This window comes from Phascolarctos cinereus, unplaced genomic scaffold (genome assembly GCF_003287225.1).
Source record: "Phascolarctos cinereus isolate Bilbo 61053 unplaced genomic scaffold, phaCin_HiC Scaffold_4;HRSCAF=312, whole genome shotgun sequence".
NCBI lineage: Eukaryota > Metazoa > Chordata > Mammalia > Diprotodontia > Phascolarctidae > Phascolarctos > Phascolarctos cinereus.
In genome coordinates, this window is record NW_027555847.1 from 251,745,027 (window position 1) to 251,766,137 (window position 21,111).

The 21,111-nt window shown below is 37.4% G+C and overlaps 1 long non-coding RNA gene across 1 annotated transcript in view; it reads right to left on the reverse strand.

The window, feature by feature from the left end:
* Window positions 1–17,386: 17,386 nt before the first annotated feature.
* LOC110202668 (uncharacterized) overlaps window positions 17,387–21,111 on the reverse strand; it is a 37,956-nt gene continuing 34,231 nt past the window's right edge. The window contains exon 3 of the long non-coding RNA XR_013485675.1: window positions 17,387–17,461. This is a non-coding gene — a long non-coding RNA (uncharacterized LOC110202668). The remainder of the gene's footprint in view (window positions 17,462–21,111) is intronic.

Here is a 21,111-nt window from a genome sequence, read left to right on the forward strand (position 1 = left end):
GAGAGCTCAATCAAGTCACTGCTTTTACTCTGCCATCTTGGCTCCGCCCCTCTGGGCTGAGCTCTTTAAAACCCCCAGAGGCATGGCTATTTTATGTTCTCAGTCAATCATTTTATTCCCTTCTTGACTCAATAGGAGAGGTGTTGTACTTTCATAAAGGAACAAGGTTGTAGATGTATCTTGTTTACATATTACAACTCCATCATATATGACTACATTCTGTGACTGCCTCAGTTAAGGGGCTGAGGAAGAGACTCACATCTCCCCTCCCTTACACTAGAAAAGACAGAACACTTATTATAGATCTGACTGTTGTTAACCCTTATATTAGAATACTATGTCAGGGATTCTTAACCTGAAACTCACTCACTTCCAAAGGACACATTGATGTATTTCAGAGAGACCATGAACTTGGATGGTAAAAAATAACATTTTGTTTTTATTCATCTTTAACTGAAATTTAGCATTGCTTCAAATCATTTAATTATTAAATGTTTAAATATTAATAATTTAATTTATTTAAAAAATATTCTGACGTGTCCATAGGCTTAACCAATCTGAAAAAGGGCAGATACAAAAAAGGCTAAGAATCTGTGTCTTACATAAACAACACTGGTGTTTCTTAAGTCTTTCTCTTTACATTGGCAGTCTCTAAGATCAGAGTGAAAGTTATTTTAGATGCTGCAATTAACTCAACACAGTGACATATTGTTCTCATGCTTGCTTCCTTCCACAAAACCAATTCCCAAATGCTGCCTAGTTGTATACTTAGAGACTTACTTGAATTCTTTTCTGTCTGGAATCTAGAAACCTTTTCTGAAGAACAGGCCACACCTATTTTTTACTCTGGAAATCTTGCAGTGATTTAAATTTAATAACATCCTGACCTGAACCAAGTGGTCAGAAAGTCATCTCAGCCTGTCCAAAGACAATGTGTTTTTTTCCCTTGTAATGTTAATTTTTTTTTAAACACTCATCACAGGCGGGAGATGGATGGGTGCTCAACACCAGTTTTGTTGACTTCAAAATTCTGCTTAGAGTTGGCTCTCATAGAAAATAAAACCCATGACATCATTGAATGCTATTGCTAAGAAAAAGGCACAGATTCTTTAAATTTATGTTGTTAGGTTAAAAAATAAGAGAAAATAAAAATGGAATAATGTTACTGAAAAGCACAGAAATAAAGAAATGAAGAGCTAGACATTCTTACATGTGTCAAGAGTGAACTTCTATGATGGAGAAAACTATTTCTTGGAAAAAATGCCACCAAAATACTTGCAGTGAAAAAACACTTAATTCATACTTTAAAGTTTATTTTTGCCAACCTAAGGCTAAATGGGGGCTAAATTTTCTTTCAAATATGTGGACCTAGGGCCTAATGTTCCCACCTCGGGGAACATTCAAGGGTATGACTGTAGGGTCCTATTGATATCACTACGAGAGAAGAAAGCCAGATGAGACGTAGTTCAGAAGCCAAATCAATTTGGCACCTTATACTAAGTGCCTAATATCTTTAGAGTACTCTGTTGTTTTCCTTCAGGCATGGTCACTAGGACTTTTACTTCTGGAGTGGGCTAAATGGTGAGGACTAGGAGTCAGTCATACCTAGGGGATGGAGGAAAGGAAACAGGGAAGGAGAGAGGGCTGGAAAAAGCTATAGATCCACTCCAAACTTGGGGGCTGATAGAGGTAATAACAAGTTTTTTCTAACATCAATACCTCCAAACCTAGACTCTGCTACACCTGAAACTACTATTAATACTATTCTGAATCACCTTTGAATCTTTCCTTTTTTTCACCTTATACCACTGCCAGAAGTTGTCTACCTTATAAATAATTTTGTTTGTGCCACTTTCTCTGCCCCAGAGACTCTACCACTGACTGCTGAATAAAATCCAAATTCCATAGCCTCGCATTCAAAGGTCTCCACGATCTTCTTCCAACTTACTTTTACAACCTTATTTAGCATGACGATCTGTCATAAACTCTATAGTCTTATTGAATTTTGTATTTGCTATGGTTTATATTTCTCAGAGTTTTAGGGAACTGGCACATCTTTTCCCATAGGTTTTGATAATTTAGGTTATATTTTCTCCCTTAAAAATGATTATGGTCTTTTACTATTGCTTCATTATGGAGTGTATATTAATCTTGTAGTTATGTTTGTATCTTTTATAGATCCCTTGTGTTAGATTTTCATCTGATACACAACCTACAAATGTTTTTCCCCAATCTCTTTCTTTTCTCTTCTTTTTGCTATTGTATAAACTCAGTATATATCAAAACATTGATTTAATTTTTAATAATTCCTTCCAATTATATTTATTAAAATGTTTTTCCTCTCCATAGTTGGTAGAATATATCCTTTATGTTTTCTAAATTAAAAAAAAGCAATTTTAGGCCATTTACATCTAGCTTTACAATCATAACATTTGACTTTTTATCAATAATTTCATTGGAAGCCAATATTTTCTTATTCTCATTATGTTATTAATTCAAACAATAAAACCATTGTAAACAGTTTCACTAGATTCTTATATCAATAACTAACTTTAATTAGATAATGATGATGATGATGATAATTATAATTAAGAATTTTTGTGGGTTTGAATTTTACTTTCTTTCAGTTGGTGAGCTTCCTCCCCTTTTTGCAAACAGTAAGAAGCTATGTCTCTAGAATAATCACTTTACCTCTAACAGCTTTCTTTTTGTTACAGATTAAAGGCATATTATACTTTCATTTTATGTTTTGAGGTACATATTTCATCAGCTCTTGTGGGTAATTTAAATGTAATGTGACATTAGATCATTGTTTGTTAATAATAGTTTGGCATTTACATATATTTACATCTATTCCTTTAATATTGTATTTGTAAGCAATTATTTTTAAAGAAGTCATTATAATAGAGATAGATAACCCACGTCTTTCCATAGTTATATTTAGTATTTAAACATTTTCTTTTCTAAGGTACACATTAATGAAGAAATCTAAAGAAATGGAGTAGCTTATGTAAGAAATTAATAGAAATAAATAACTAATAACTAAATTTAAAAGAAGTAGACTTCCCTCTTTATCAGAGATTAGAACTTAATTTTATTAGCTTGCTGCTGCCATCCCCTTTTGCATTTTCTATTCTCTTCCCACCTTCCTTTGTGTTCTGTTTTTCTCTGAAAAGTCTTCTGAAACATTTAATAATTTAGCCAATATGATATTCTGATGGTTAATACATTGTTAACAACTGGTTTATCTTGATTTTAAAAGTGCAGTTGTTTTAAATACTTACCTTTTCCTTTGAGAAAATCGACTATTGCACTAATTCCCTAAAGTGTTTTTGTTTTCCCCTAGTAGATTTTAAGCTCCCTATAGCACTTTCCTCATAACAACTCTATGAAATAAATATGTATTATTATTCTTACTTTAAAGATGAGGAGACTGAGTCTTTGTGAGATGATTTGATTTGCCCCCAAGGTCACAAGGCTGGCCAAGTGTCAGAGCCTGAATCTCAGATTATGATGAGAACCAGGCAACTGGGCAGAGGGAGGTATTGTTTCACTCTGGTCTTGGCAAATGGTAGGGTTGAATAGTAGGTAAATAGTAGGCTTAATAAATACTTGCTGATTGGTTGATAGATGTAGGGCTTTAGAGAACCTGGAAGTCATCTAATCTATTTAGGGATATGAAGATGAGGAAACGGAGGTGTAAGGAGGTTAGTCGTATGACTTACCCAAGGTCACATAGGTTGCAAGTAGCAGAGTTGGGATCTGTTTCACTATGGTGAAAAGATCTACCCTGCTTGGCATTTCGTATCCCAGGGTCCCAGTATTCTTTCCACTGTGCCCAGTTGCCTCTTCAGATACAAGAAATTCATTGAAACAGCCATGTTAATGAAGGAAGCCTCATATCCATTAGCATTCTCCATGTCAATTGCTAACTTTGGGTCTGTGCCTGTAAGGCAGATATCCTGCTCCCTACCTGTTGTTCTCACATCTTTGTGGGTACAGGTGTTTTGCTAAGCCCCTTTCTCTGATGCCAGCTCCACTGTTCCATATAAATTTGGCAAATAGAGAAGGAATAAGTATCACATGTTCATGTTGATTATGAAAAAGTATTCATTAAGTAGGAAGAAAGCATAATGTTTTCTTTGCATTAAAAAAATGTTTCTTTCAGTGACAAGTTTAGTGAGATTTGAGGCAACATAGAGCAGTGGTATCAAACTACAATAGAAATGGATGCCTATGGGAGGCATACTGACTTAGAAAACCACAAATGAACATTATCTGTGTCATATTGTATTTTTATTTCTTCCATTAAACCTTTCTCACTTACATTTTAATCTAGTTCAGCTGCCCTGGGGAGTTTTTGTGGGATGGTGTGGGCCTCAAATTTGATGCTTCTGATGTTGACTTCTGTTTATGTCCTTAAAGACATAGCCAAAGAAATAATTGTAGAAAGGATGATTTAAAGAAACAGATAGGCCAGGTACCCAGATCCAAATCTGATAACAGACTTAGAGCAAATGTTTGGGCCAGAATTTTCATGTAAATGGCTTCAAAATGAATCTAGGGAGGATGAGTGAATCCACATAGCACAAACATGTCCCAGAATCTCTAGGCTAACACTGTTATCTCCTATTTCATATCTCCCAATGAAATACCTTGGGACTCCTGGCTCCCAATGTTTTCACAAATGGTGCTTTGTTTAGGTCAAATGATCACCCTTCCTACGGTAGCTTTATTACAAGTATTAGGAAGCCATTTTTATTCTACTTTCCTGTGAGTTGCCATTGAGAAAGTTCTGGAGCCATATCTAATTCCATTTTCTCTGCTGATACTTTAGTACATGCTGACTGTACATATCTAGGTCACCTGTCAAAAACATTGTGTGGAAAAGATTGTTAAAAGGAAGCTAAATTGCAGGTAATTGAAAAACTAATTTAGATGGTGCTGTAAAATAGATAATGAAACATTCTTCCCATCAGCAGAGAGGCAGGGGATTATTAGGACATAAAGTCATATAAATATGCATCTTTAGATGTAGTTACTGTTTTGGGTATTTATGCTTAATCATTTTCCCCTTTATCATAGGGGAAGGTTCAATTTCTTTTTTTAAAATTATTTATATTTAACATCTATTTAAAAATTTCTGAGTTTCAAATTTTCTCTCCCTTCAGCCCCTCCCCCACCCACTGAAAAGGCAAGCAATATGATATCAGTTATATATGTGAAGCCATGCAAAATATATTTCCATATTAGGCTATTGTTTAAAAAAAACCTAAAACAAAAAAAGCAAGAAAAATAAAGAAAGTGAAAAAAGTATGCTTCAATCTGTACTCAGAGTTCATCAGTTCTCTCTCTGAAGACAAATAGCATTTTTCATCATGGGTTTTTTGGAATTGTCCAGGATCACTGTATTGCTCAGAGTAGTCAAGTCTTTCACAGTTAGTCATTGTTACAACACTGCTGTTAATATTGAGTACAGTGTTCTGGTTCTGCCTACTTCACTTTGCATCAGTTCATGTAAGTCTTCCCCAAGTTTTTCTGAAACAATCTGATTTGTCATTTCTTGTAGCACAATAGTATTTCATCACAACTATATACTACAATTTGTTCAGCCATTCCCCAATTGATGGGCATTCTCTCAATTTCAAATTCTTAGCCACCACAAAAGAGCTGCTAGAAGCATTTTTGTACAAATAGATCCTTTTCCCTTTTCTTTGATCTCTTTGGGATACAGACTTAGTAGTGGTATTGCTGGGTCAAAGTTATGCACAGTTTTGTAGCCCATTGGGCATAGTTCCAATTTGCTCTTCAGAATGATTGGACCAGTTCACAACCCCACCAGTTGTGTATTAATGTCCCTAATTTTCGACATCTCCCCTAGCACTCGTTGTTTTCCTTTTCTGTCATGTTAGCCAATCTGATAGGTGTAAGATGGTACCTCAGAGTTGTTTTAATTAGCATTTCTCTAAAATCAATAGTAATTTAGAGCATTTTTTCATGTGACTATTGATAGCTTTGATGTCTTCTTCTGAAAACTGTTCATATCCTTTGATCAATTGGGGATTGGCTCTTAATTTAATAAATGTTGGCTTAATTCCCTATATATTTAGGAAATGAGGCCTTTATCAAAGAAACTTGCTGTAAAATGTTTTCCCCTAGTTTCCTGCCTTCCTTTTAATTTTGGCTGCATTGGTTTTGTTTGTGCAAACCCTTTTGATTTCATGTAATCAAAATGATCCATTTTATTTCCCGTGATCCTTTCTATCTTTTGCTTGGTTATGACTTGAGAAGATTCTGTTTCAATGGACATTTGGGAGGAGAGATATTTCCAGAGATGACTGTGATACAAAAACAAAAGACAGCAATAAAACTCATCTTACAACAATAATAAAATAAACATTGTGTAGGAAATTCTCTTTTGAAAAAGTAAGGTTTTAACTAGAACTGTGAATCCATTTCATTAGGAGCCCCTCTAAATTTTTACCTGTCTAATCTCTCTCTCTCTCGCTTTCTCTTTTTCATTTTCAAGATAGAAATAATTAAAACAACAACAACAACAACAAAGTCTGGTCCTGTGACATTATCAGCGTAGGAAGTTCCTGTTGAGGAAATTCCCTCTACCTATGCAGATTGGCAACTGTTTTGTAATTTAAAGAGCTTCCTGGGACATTGTGCACGGTTACATAGCCAGTAAGTACCAGATTAGAACCTAGAATCCTGAATCTGAGAGACTGGTACTCTATCCACTACTCCATGCTGCCTCTCTTATCATTAACATCTTTAACAATAATAATGATTCACATTTCTATAAGGTTTTTAAGTTTTAAAAAGCACTTTCCTCATGATAATGCTTGGAATAGGTAGTGCAAGTTTGATTATCCCCATTTTATAGATTAGGAAATTGAGACTCAGAGAGGTTGAGACTTGCCTATAGTCACACAGTTAACAGGGATAGATCTGGCAGAGTAATTCTGTCACTTCTTTTTGAATACCTAAAATGATTCTTTTTGGGGAATTTGCAGTTGAAAATGCTATCTAGTCATTTGGTATTTTATATGTCAGCTTACATATGAAAAAAAAAAAGACATGTGCTATTATGTCCATTAAGCACTTCCCCTGCTCCTCTTTTTTCTTTCATTTTTATGTGGAAATACATGTTCGCTATTCAGAAGGCCAACACTTACATTTTTTATTTGTCACCTGATTTCCAACTTGTAATCATAGACTTATGTAGTAGGATTGGAAAAAAAGGATCTGAGGGGAAACTTCATACTCTCTCCCTCCCCTACTTTTTTTATTTTATAATTTTTTTTAACCACAAAATATCAGTAAGGTAGTTCTTCCTGTCAAACCTGTAAATGCCTTTTCATTCAAATGCTTCATATGTGGTGGTCCCCAGTCTCTTTGGCTGACATGGCCTGCCTCCTATTTGATATGCCCACTAGGTATGCAGAAAGTTGAGAGGAATTAACGCCAAGCTTAACATAGCTTGAAAAAGAAGTCCCGGGCCTCTTAGACAGCATGGCCCATCTTCCCACTGTGTTAATTCCAAACACCATGACAAAAGAAAGAGCCACAGTCTCTTCTCCTTTCTGAAATCTTATAGGAGGGGTCTGTGGATAGTAGATTAATGTCTAAATCTCTTAGCTAATTAATGTGAAGCACAATCACCCTTATATAACAAGGCTTGACAATAAAAGATGAAGCCAAAGCAAATGTCATAAGTGAATTTCACTCTCCTTCCCCCCTTCACCTCCCCCCTTGTCCCCACCCCCACTCCCACCCCCATTAGAAACCTTTGACAAGGCCTGAGAAGGTTTGTTGTATTCGATGGTGCAGAGCCTGTTAACTTCCGCTTTGCAAGTTATTTGCATTCTGCAAAACGAATTAATCTCACATCAAAATCCATTGGTGGTTTTGTACATTCAGTCTGCTCCCCAGAGATCTTGAAGTGGAAAATAAAGATAGAACAGCTAGATGACAATTCTCAGTGAGTCTTTAGGGGACTTCAGTGATTGCAAATCCATTCTGATTAGTAAAGAGACAGGTATTGGCCAAGCTGCAAACGCAGATGAAAACCAAACCAACAAGTGGCACAGTGGGTAGAGTTCCAGACTTGGGGTCAAGAAGACCCAAGGTTAAATCTGGCCTCAGACACTTAACTAGTTGGGTGACCCTGGGCAATTCACTTAACTTCTATCTGGCTCAGTTTCCTCAAATTGTGAAGTGGGGATAGTAATAAGAGCACCTATTTTGCAATGTGGTCGTAAGATCAAATGAGATAATAGCTAGTATTTATATAGTGCTCACAATGTGCCTAGCACATAGTAGGTACTTAATAAATGTTTATTTCCTTCCTATTTTTCTAGAAGACCTGGCTGGAGGTCTCACGTCTGACACGTGCTGTGACCCTTAATCTCGGAGTTCTAGGCAGGTCTCTAAGACTATAAGCTGTACAGAGGTGATGAACTACCTTGGTAGAAGGAGTTGCCTCACCTAGCAGTTCCAATGATATCACAGGGCCGGTTCCTATCCTATCTCCTCTTTTTTTTTTGTATGTATTTTGTATTTATTTATCTGTGTATGTGTTATTTATAGTTTATTTTTTAAAAAATTCAATTGCCTAAGTAGAACTAAATCTATCCTCAAAAAGCCTTTTTCAATAATGTGTCTTTTATACATATGTTAGATTCATACAAGATTTATGGAGAAACCTTGGTCAATGGTCTTTTGGGAACCCATGTCAAGCAGATACAAAACATAGAGACTATGTGCCCCCTAGAAGTGTTCTTCAGCATCATAGAAGGTTTCCTGTTGCAAAGTCCAAGTGGAAGGTGGATTCCCAAGAGAAGAATAAGTCACCCAAATGCTCCCATTTGTAGATGACATTGTGGGACATGACTGCATTAATTCCCCTGATTCCTATGGGGACTTAGAAAAATAAAGTTAATTTTTTAAATAAAAAAATTAAGTTAATTTTAAAAATACAACACAATTAAGTTATTTTTAAATACAAAAAATTATGTTAATTTTTTAAATACAAAAAATTAAGGTTTTTTAAAAAATTAAGTTTTTAAATAAAAAAAAAATCTCCCCTGTGCCCCCAATGAAAAGGAAAAAAAACCCACCAAAATTCTTGGAACAAAAGTATAGTAAAAGAAAACAAATTCCTGAATTGGCCACGTCCAAAGTGTACATGTCTCATTTCATTGTGAGGAGGTGGGTAAAATGTTTTATCATGAATCCTATGGAATTATGGCTGATCATTGCATTGATCAGCATTTTAAGTCTTTCAAAGTTTTTTTTATTGTTATTATTTTATATCTTTTTCTCCTTTTTCTGCTTAATTCGCTCCGTATCATTTCTTACAAGACTACTTAGGTTTCATGGAAACCATCCATTATGGGTATTTCTTAATGAGGTATGTGGGATTCCAAAGAGATTGGAATAACAATTCACACAGCAAAAAAGATGGATAAAGGATTTCCCAGTTTATGATATAATGTTAGATGAATAGACTGTTCAGTAAGCATATCAGTAGGTACTGATTGTGGCTGGTCCTAGAAATAAATAGGAGGAGGAAAACAGGCTGGATTCTATCTATAAAATTGTGCTTTTGGTGATCCTAAGATATTCCCTAATATGAAAGCTTAACTTCTAAACACAGAATTTTCACAGTGAAGCTGCATGGTGGTGAATCATAGAATGCTATGTTCTCAGAATAATCAGTATTGATTATGATTGAAGATGATCCAAAGGGTAATGGAGAGATTCGTGGTAGGTGTAAGTAGGTTGCAGCATAACACTAATGACTACTTGTATACAAGTAGTGATATAAAATATACCATTAACAATATGTAAGATGGGCATAGGAGGGGGGCTGGTCATATAGTCATGAATGAGGAATAGCAAACGAACAGAGTGTTGCACTGGTATCTGAAAAATCTTATACCATCTGCAATACATTGGGAGATGTTTTATGGAGGTAAGGAACAAGGATTGCACTAGATAAGAAGACATGGATGAGTTACCTACAAGACTGGAGAAGAGAAAATATTGTCTTTTTTTTGGGGGGGGAAGAAAAGTCTGCAAGCTCAGTGAGCTTGCCTTTGATTCTTGGGAATATCCTAGAATGGATCAATAAAAAGATGTTGGTGAACCATTATTAAGAGCCAGCATGGCTTCATCAAGAAGAGGACAGGTTAACCTCATTTCATTCCCTATTAAGCTAGTAGATGAGGAAAATGTGCATAGAGTTTGCATAGATTTTAACAAAGCTTTTGATAAAATATCTCCTAATATTCTTGTGGAGATGTAGAGAAATAGATTAGATGATAACACAATCAAATGGATTCGGAACTACTTGGATGGCTGGACTTCAAGAGATTTTAAAATTAAATTTTTTAAAATTACATTTAAATGAAAAATTAATCCAATTTAATTTATTTTCAGATCTGCATTTTTCTCACTCTCACCTATTTTTGCCACTATTGAAAAGGCAGGAAAAACAAAGCCTGTTAAAAATATGTATAGTCAAGCAAAACAAATTCCCACATTGGCCATGTACCAAAAAAATATGCCTCAGTCTATACTCTGGGTCTCTTTGGAGGTGGGCAGCATGCTTCATCATGACTTCTCTGGAATTATGGTTGGTCGATCAGAGTTTTTACATCCTTGTAAGTTGTTCTTCTCTATGATATTGTTGTTATTATATAAATTGTCCTTCTGGTTCTGATTTCTCTGAAATCATTCCCTTTCTTATTTTTTTTGTATAATAGCATTTCATCATATTTACATATCATAATTTGTTTAACCTTTCCCCAACTGATGGACGCCTTCAGTTTCTAATTTTTCGCTAACACAAAAAGAGCTGCTATAAAAATTTTTGTATATGTTGAGTCCCTCAAAGAGTGGTTGTTAACTGATCAATGTAAACATGGCAAATTTCCATTGGTATAGCCCAGGTATTTGTGCTTGGCCCTGTGCTGCTTAACATTTTTATCAGTGACACATTAGATACTCATCAAATTTGTAGTTGACCCAAAGTTGGGAGAGACTGTTAACACATTGGATAATATTAAAGTCAGGATCTGAAAGGGATATATAGACTGTTCTATTTTATGTAAATTTTATGCAACCTCAACTTTGCAATAAAGAATTCTGAAAGAAATACACATTCCAAAAAAAATACTCATGTTAACTTTACTATACAGTGCTGTCTGTCTGCACCTGCACCTTGGCTTGCCACTCATTGGTTTCTCACTCCTCCCACCACAAAAAAATTCCTAAAAAAACCTAAAGTGAAAACAGAAGAATAGATGTGCTGGGAGACTACCAGTGGCACCTGATGGGGGCTTGGCTTGAGACCTCCAACACCAGAGAGAGGAGACCTTTGCCCCTCTCTGCCTATCTACCCCTCACGTCTAGTGCCTGACCTGAATATCTTTCTTCTGTTCATCCATGCCTTATTCTAAATGTTGCCTCTGCTGTCCTGTCTGTGTTCATGTCTGACCCCTTACGTGTCTCTCCCCACTCTCTACCTCTTATTCCTCTCAGTTCTAGCCAGGCCTCCTTGGGGCTGGCCTAGGCCTGCTTGTTCCTCTTCCTGCTCTTGCTTCTCTGACCTGACCCTTGGCCCCCCAGTGCCCTTGAACCACATGTGGGGAAGCCCCTTCCCTCCACAGCAAAGGACCCCCTTTCTGCTTCCCTCTCTCCCTTTCCCATACCTGTAGGCAAATTCGCATTTCTTAAAAATTGCTTTAAGTAGAAAGGTCCATTTACATAAAATAAGAATGGTCTGCACTAGAGCCAGCTCACGTGGGCTTGTGAGAACTGATCCTTAAATTTTCAGTGTAAGCGTTTACACCTCAGAAATCTCTCACTACAGATCAGTGCTTGATTTATTGTTTTGTTGATTAAGAGTGTTGGAGAAAATGTAAATAAAGCAGATTGACCACAAAAGTATGTGTAGATGCATTCCCTTCCCCGCCTGCAGGGTGCCCTCTCCCTACCCCCAAGCTGGGTTGTTAAAATTTACCAGCACATCCATACATTGGTCTATAAACATTGCTTGGGCTCATTAAGAGTACAGTAGAAGGCTCAGGGAATGAAGTCATCATCGTACCGTAGGTGACTCTAGGTTAATGAAAAAAACCCAATAATGATAATAATCTTACTATATTAATGATTATCAATTATTATCATGTATAAATTATAATACATAATTTATAATCATTATTTTGAATAACAATACTGGCATTTATATACTGTTTTAAGGTCCGCAAAGTACTTTATATATTTTATTTGAATTCCTGACTACTCCTCACATTGGAAGTACCTCCTCACCCCTGTGACCTATCCCCCTCTGATTGGCTGACTCCTCCCAGAACCTCCATTTTAAGGGGGAAATCGAGGGAGGCCAACCAAGTTTTCATTCCTCTCCATGCTGTATTGTTGACTCAGTACCATGCCTTGACCCAGTATAATCTCCCTTCCTCTCTCTGTGTTGTTTATCTCACCCCTCCATTAACATACAAGCTCTTCGAAGGTAGGAGCTATTTTCCTTTCTGCTTTTATTTGTATTCCTAGCAGTTAGCACAGTCTCTGGCACATAGTGAGCTCTTAATAAATTATTCTTTTTGTTGACTCAGCAAGTATTTAGCACATATTCTTCAATGATCAGAAGGTCCCCATACATGTTCCCAGTGGCAGTGTGCATAGGGGTGATAGTCTAATTCTGCAACATCTCACTTCCATCTCCTTCTCTCTGCAAACATAGTGATAACATGTCCCTATTGCCTTTTTCACCTGGACTATGCAAAAAGGCTCTTAATTCAGTTTTGCTCCTCTCCAATCCATCTTTTAAGTGTTAAAAAAAACCCCCTCCTAACTCACAAGCCTGACCGTATCTTTTCCCATTCAACAACCTTGGGTGATTTCTTATTCTTCTAGGACAAGGGTTCTCATAGTGGGCCCAATGAATAGATATCAGGGGTGTCTGTGGGGCCATCTCCAGTTGTTCTGATCTATATCTGGCCACTGGATCCAGATGGCTTTGGAGGAGAAAGTGAGGCTGGTGACCTTGCACAGCCCTCCCTCACATCCAATTCACTTGCAAGTCATGGAATCATCTTCCCGACATCATGGTCCTCTTTGAGAATGAAGGACAAACAACAACAACAAAAATAACCAGGGGTGTCTATGAATTTGTTTTTTAAAATGTTTTGATTGTCATATGTCAATATCATTAGTTTCCTTTGTAATCCTGTGTATTTTGTTTTATGTAGTTAAAAATGTTATTCTGAGAAGGGCTCTATTGACTTCACCAGATTTTCAACGGAGTCTATGACACAAAAATGATTAAGAGACCCTGCTCTAGGCTAAGGACAAACTCCTCATCTTGGTATTTAAAGTCCTCCACATTCTGTCTTCAGCCTATCTTTCTAGTATCATTTCACATAATTCCCATTAATATACTCTATGTTTGAACTGAATTAATCATGAACTTGACATACCATCTCTTGCCACTGTGTCTTTACAAACGCCTGGGATACACATCCTCCAATTAACACCTCTTAGAATTCTTGACTTTCTTCAAGAGCTCACATGCCACCTCTGAAGGGAAACCCTCCCCACCTCCTCTACCTCCTAGTTGCCTGCTTTCTTCTAAAATTATTATGTATATTATATGTATAATTATTATGTATATAATGTATATGTGTACAATCATATACATAATAAGACTATGTAAATAGTCTTCTCTCCAGGAGAATGGAGGAACTTTGAGTCATTTGGACTATTTGTCATCTTGTCTCTGCAACTCCAGTACCTAGCACAGTGCTTTGTAATTTGTTGGTACTTAATAAATGCATGCATTGCATTGCATTATAATGAGACGCTAGAGATGGGGAGTCTAAGAGGTATAATGAGTCCCCCAAGATACTAAAAGAAAGGAAGGAAGATTGAATAGATCCTTTATGAAGCACATGTGGGAAAATGCATAAGGATCTTATTGGATAAAAAGGTTAACCTTCATGGGTAGATGAAATTCTTGCAATGAGGAATTCACAGATCTTTCACAGTATCAAAATATCATGACAAAAATGTGGAGGTTTATTTTTTGCCTCAAATATTCACAAAACTGTCCAATTTGTTCATTTTTCTTTGCCAGTAGAAATGTGACTTTACAGTGATTAAATGTAGTGTGATGATTGGAAAGAATGCTAGTTTAAAGTTAGAGGACTTGGATTCAAATACTTTTTCTATCACTTTACTAGTTCTATGATTTGGGGCAAGTTACTCAATCTCTCAAGGGCCCCCTCTTTATCTGTAAAATGTGGGAGTTAGACTAGATAAGCTCTAAGGATCTTTCGAACTCTAAACTTATTGTCCTATGATCTGGACATCAACTTTAAAAACAGATTATTTCTCATCACTCTAGCTTCCAAATCTTTCCTAGAAAACTTGTTTTAAGTTTAAAAAGTGAAATGGAATTTAGCAAATTATATGACTAATTTACCCAATGTATAGATAGCTGATCTTGATTTTTCTCAAAGAAAACTTTCCCCCCAGAATCAGGTTTTTAAAGTCCCGATTATTCTAACAATTATTGCCTTAGTTCTAGCATGTATGTTGTGATAAGATAATTTTTCTGTCTTGGTTTTATGAATATTCTTTCCTTAAAACAGCAAGTCACATAATTAACTGGAGCTTGCAGAATTTAGATGACATAAAATTTTAGCTCTGGTGATTAATTGGTTAGTGATAAGAGAATTTCTGGTTCAGCTTTATTACTACTGTTTACTTAAGATGAGTATGCCAAGTAACTAAGTATAGCTCCAGTGTCAATGGTTAGTCTGCAATTTTCAGCTTTATCCTTAGTATTTATTGACTAGTTTATAATTTTACCTGATGTAGATCTGTTCTTTTTGTTATCTATTCTTTGATGTGTAAATCTTTACCTTCCCCTTCTGACCTCTATAAAATTCTATTGTATCTATCCTTCCTGATGTAACTAAGACCTATAGAAAGTTGCTGAAACTTATGGTTGGGGCCCACTGCTTTTTGTATTCTGTGGGCCTATGCTGAGAATATAATAAACTGTTTCTTAAAATATCTTTGCATGTTGTTAAGTATGACAGGCTACTAGTAGTACCGACCCACGAATCCTTGGACAATTTTTATGACAAAAATGGCAACCATGAAGGGATAGGAATAGGTCAGCTCAAGATAGATTTTTCAAGCCCAGAAACCCTCCAGTGAACACAAAGTAAAATTTATCTAGGAAGAATTCTAGGCAGGAAAAATCAACTAACTGGTAAAGATGCTCTTCCTTCTAGAAAATTACAGAAATCAAGGCCAGATTTGAACTCAGGAACACGAGTTTTCTTGACTCTAGCCCCAGTGCTGTATCCACTGTGTCACCTAACTGCCACAACAACAATTCATATCATATCATATCATATCATATCATATCATATCATATCATATCATATCATATATCATATCATATCATATCAATAACTGTATCTGTATCTGTACCTGTACCTGTATCTGTATCTATATCTATATCTTTTTATGTTTACTTTAATATCTATCTAGATATCAATATCTATAGATAGATATCTATATAGATATATTCTATGTTATAGATAGATATCTATAGATATAGATATATTCTATGCAATAGAACATATCTATTAAACATACATACATGTATATACACATACACATGAGCATACATATATACATAAATATATTATATATGTAATGTGTATATATATGTGCATGTGCATATATGTGTATATGTATGCAATTATGTATATATGTGTATGCATGCGTGTGTATACACACACATACACACACACATGCACACATATTTGGCAGATAAATGCCACAATGGATAGAGTACTGGGTCTGGAGTCAAGAAGACCTGAAGCCAAATCTGGCCTTAGAAACTTATTAGCTGTATAACTCTGGGCAAGTCACTTAATCCTGTTTGTCTCAGTTTCCTCATCTATAAAATGAATTGGAGAAGGAAATGCAAACCACTCCAGAATCTTTACCAAGAAAACCCCAAATGATGTCATAAAGAGTCAGACGTGACTAAAATGACAATATTCTATAACTGGGTATATCTATTATATAGAATATATCTCATATCTATTATATATGTATGTACACACATACATATATGTATATGTATACATATGTGTGTGTGTGTGTGTGTGTGCGTGTGTGTGTGTATGTGTGTGTGTGTGTGTGTGTATTTCTCCAGATTATATGTGTCTCTTTAAGGACTTCAGGGTGTGACTCAGTTCTACCTTCTGGCTTGAGGATCCTGACTCTCTGAAATCACTCCTCAGGGCTGAGAACAGAATACTTGTCCTTGACAACTATGAATCTCAAGGTGTTAGTTCTGAAACTCCTAGAAATACAAAGTCGTTTGAGAGGGAGGGCTAGTAGTTGAGGGGATCATAAAAGGCTTCATGTAGAAGGTGGTGGTTGAGCTACATCCTGAAGGAAGAGAGAGAATTCTATGAAGTGGCGGTGAAGAGAGACTATATGGCAGGCATGGAGGAGAGCAGGGATGGGAGAGGGAGTCCCCTATGTGAAGGACAGAAGAAGGTCAGGGTTAAGGATTGCAGGGTTCTGGAGGAGGAGGAATGCACGACAAAGGTGGAAAAATAGGTTGGGGCCAGGTTGTGAAGGGCTTTAAAAGCTACACAAGAAGTTCATACGAGATCCAACAGTTATTACTGTTAACATACACATACTGTGACTGCCGCTCAATTTTTTTTAACTGATAAGGTGTGAGATAAGTCTTTCACAGTTGGTTGATTATCTTTATAATATTGCTGTTACTTTGTATGTTGTTCTCCTGGTTCTGCTAATCACTATGCAAATATAATCTCATCAAATATGATCTCATTTGCAAAGTGTTTAGCACAGTGCTATATAAATAGTAAGTGCTATATAAATGCTTATTTCCTTCCTTTCCCTTCCCCTTTGTGGGAAGATAATTCCATTTGTTTCATTTTTGTGGAGTCATTTTGGTCATGTCTGACTGATCCCATTTGGGGTTTTCTTGGCAAAGATAGTGGAGTGGTTTACCATATCCTTCTCCAGCTCATTTTACAAGTCAGGAAACTGAGGCAAACAGAGTTAAGTGATTTGCCCAGGGTCACACAGGTAGTAAGTATCTGAGGCTGTATTTGAATGCAGGAAGATGAATTTTCTTGATTCTCAGCTCAGTGCTCTATCCACTTCACCACCTAGCTGCCTATGTGTTTCACAGATTAGAGTTGGAAGGGACCTTAAAGTTCATCGAATTAAAGTCCCTCATTTGAGGTAAGTATTTGACTCTGTAGTGAAACCACACTCCTACCTGTGTTTGATGTGGGGACAATATTTGTCTTGTGCACCCATCCGATGCATTTTCTAGCAATGGACCAAGCAGGAACTGTAAATCAAATGAAGTAAATATTGGGATAGGATATCAAAATGACCAGCAGGGAGAAACCAAGCAACATTCTTCTCACTCTCTCCAGCCTCCCATACACAAATGGGTACCATCTCCCACTGGCTCACGTGCCAAGGAGGAAGGAAATACAGCCTTGAAAAATTCACACAGGATGTGGAAAGGTTTTTCAGCCTCAAAGGTTTTTGGCCATCAGCCTTGTGCTATGACTAGAAACTTTTTCATGCTCCAGTCTGCCACTTGTCTCTTCTAAGGTTAGAGAATTTCTCCTGATTAAGTGTGTACCCTTGACGTAATCCATATCTCAGCTCCTTCCAGCATCTATCACCACTAAGACTGGGAAGTTCCCTGATCTGCTGCTGGGTTCCACTGCTATGGTTGTCAGCTGTTGGAACCGTTTTCTGTGACTGCTTACCTTTGGGTCTCCTATTTTTGGTAAGGAGTCCACTCTAGCTCACTCTCCCAAAGCCAGCCTACCACCTGCCCTTTCTGGATTCTAGGGTATGCTGACAGGCTTATGAGATTTCTTTTTCTCTATTGGCATTGGCTTGAACTCCCACCAGCTATGGTTTCTTACTCTCCCCCTAGTGTTAGGGATCAGTAAATAGTGCCCCAGTTCTGTTTAATTTAGTAATTTTTATTATTATTATTTCTTTTTTTGGTGAGGCAATTGTGGTTAAGTGACTTGCCTAGGGTCACACAGCTAGTAATTGTCAAGTGTCTGAGGCCAGATTTGAACTCAGGTCCTCCTGACTCCAAGGCCAGAGCTCTATCTACTGTGCCACCTAGCTTTAATTTCTTAAGATCAATTAGCTTTTACAAAGCTACATTTACTTCAGTTAAAGCAAGAACAAACACACAGACATCTCCTCCAGTATCTTTGGGTCATGCTCTTCTCTATACCACCTCAGTCTCAATTCAGTTCAATAAACTTTGTTAAGTGCCTACTACGTGCCAGGCCCTATAAGTACTAAATGCTGGGAATACAAAGAAGAAAAACAGACAGTTCCTATCCTCAGGGAGCTTACAATCTAACGGGGGAAGATGATACAAAACAGGAAGCCAAAAAGCAAGGGAAGGGGAGGGGGCTATATATTATAATATGTACACATTATAATAGTTACTATAGTCCATGGAGTAGAAAATGAGAAAAGCTGCTGATGGACAATGATTACTTGCCTTGAAGTCCTGAGGTCAGGGTGGGGGAGCGGGAAAGTAGGTTCAACTTAGCTCCTTTCTTACACAGCACTGGTCCTACTAAATTCATGGTCAAAGGTGGTATCATTACTGGATGAATCATTGTCTCAGCTATAGAAGATCCTTCCAAAGAGCAGCCCTTGCTCCTTGGAGCACCAATGCTACGTTGGTTCTGAACCGAGACCTTGTAATGTTGGGATGTCAAGTATTCTTCTGACCTTTCTGAACTCCCAAGGTCAAAGGCTCCATTCCCTTTAGCCTTCATAAAATGCTTTCAGCTTTATAAAGAGCTTTATATGTCACTGGATCTTCACTACAACCATCTGAGGTAGGGGCTATTATTATCCCTGTTTTAAAGATGAGGAAACTGAGCCTGAGACATGCCCAGAGTCACAAGCTGGTAATTGTCTGAGGCAGCATTTAAACTAAGGTCTTCCTTGCAAAAACAAAACAAAAAACAACTAAGGTCTTCCTGACCCCAAGTTCAGTACTCTAGCCATCATACCACCTTGCTATATTCAGAGGTCAAAAACTGGGTCCTATTTCTCAGGGCCATGTGGTCATGATGGGGAGAAGGCCCTAAGGCCTCTCCTCTTATAGCATTGTCCTTCACCAGATGTGGTGGGTGATAGAGTCAATGGATCTCCCATGAGGGCAGCTAAAGAGAGAATAGGATTAAGGACCCAGGAAGAGGTAGACAATCTTTTAAAAGGCTTAGACAGTGCCTGACTCAGAGTAGACATTTGCTAAGTGTGTTGTTGATTTCTTCACTTGAATGTCTTTGCAGTCCATCAAAGAGTCCTCTCTTCACTATGTGGTCAGCTCGAACCAGTTATAGTTAGCATGCTCTTAGCCCTGTCTGCTGAGATACCTTGCATGTGCTGAACACCCATTATATTACCATTTTCTGAGGCTTTCTCCTTGTTCCTTCTTCACTCTGTTCCTTTTTCTGCTCCTGCCTCAGTGGAGTTTTTTCATTCATTGATAGCAAAACTTCCTGGAGATATGTGCCTTTGGCTAATGAACACATCTTCAACACTTGTCAAATAACCGCCTCCATGTTGACCCACAAATAGGCTATTCAGGCAAATGTGAGACTTCCTGAATCACTCTTCCTAAGGAAAGGTTCTCAGATCTTAGTGTTAGCTGATTTGTTGTTGTCCAGTTGTTCCAGTCATGTCTGACTCATTGTGACCCATTTTGGGGTTGTCTTGGTAAAGATACTGGAGTGGTTTGCTATTTTCTTCTCCAGCTCATTTTACGTATGAGAAACTGAGGCAAACAGCGTTAAGTGAGTTGGTCAGGGTCACATAGCTAGTGTCTGAGACTGAATTTGAACTCAAGTCTACCTGACTCCAGGCCTTGAGCTCTATCCACTGTGCCACCTAGCTGCCCCTTAGCTGAGTTAGGGTGAGTGAATTCCTTTCCCTGCTATACATCAGGGTGCAGGTAGAGTGCTGTTCACACATAGTCCATGCCTTCCATTGAATCTCTCTGAGGCTGGTGATGAATACTTGTTCACTTTTCTCTTTTTCATTTGTCCCATCATGTTCTCAAGCCAAATAAATGTTCCTACAATAACCACCCAGAAAGTATTAGGAACTCAGGAGGGGCAGACAAATGCATGTGCTTGACACCAAGGCATAGCACTTACTCAGGTAAATTCACCTTGTCCTTCACATTGTTCTGGTTTCTGTGCACTGGAATGGGTGGAAGTACTCAGAAAAATTAAAGCAATGATACTCTCCTGCAATTTCCACTATGAATAAGACATTAAACATTCCGGAACCGGGCTGCTTGGTACCACCAGTCAGCCAGTAAGTCACTAAACATTGATTAAGTACCTACTATGTGCCAGGTGGGCAGGTGGGTGGCATAGTAAATAGAGCACTGGCCCTGGAGTCAGGAAGACCTGAGTTCAAGTTTGGCTTTAGACATTTACTAGCAGTGTCACCCTGCACATATCACTTAATCCTGTTTGCCTCAGTTTCCTCATCTATAAAATGAGCTGGAGAAGGAAATTCAAACTATTCCAGTATCTTTGGCAAGAAAACCCCAAATGGGCTCATGAAGAGTTAGAGATGACTAAAATGACTGAACAACAAATGTGCCAAGCACCTTGCTAAGCACTGGTTATATAATCCCCCTCCCAAAAAAAAAACCCCAACAAAAGACCACACTAGTTCTCAAGGATCTCAGTTTAATGATGGTCTTCCCAAGCAATCATCTATGTACAAATAAACTATCTACAGGATAAATTGGAAATAATCATGAGTGACCACTGCATCAGAAAGGCATGCCCAGGCACCAAACTGGAGAGGTATGCCAGAGAGGCATTGCATGACAGTGAACCAGCTTGTGAAGGTATAGTTTGGGGCGGTAGCATTGGGATCTTCAGGAAGAGGCCGCTGATACATGGAATACACTGCCCTAGA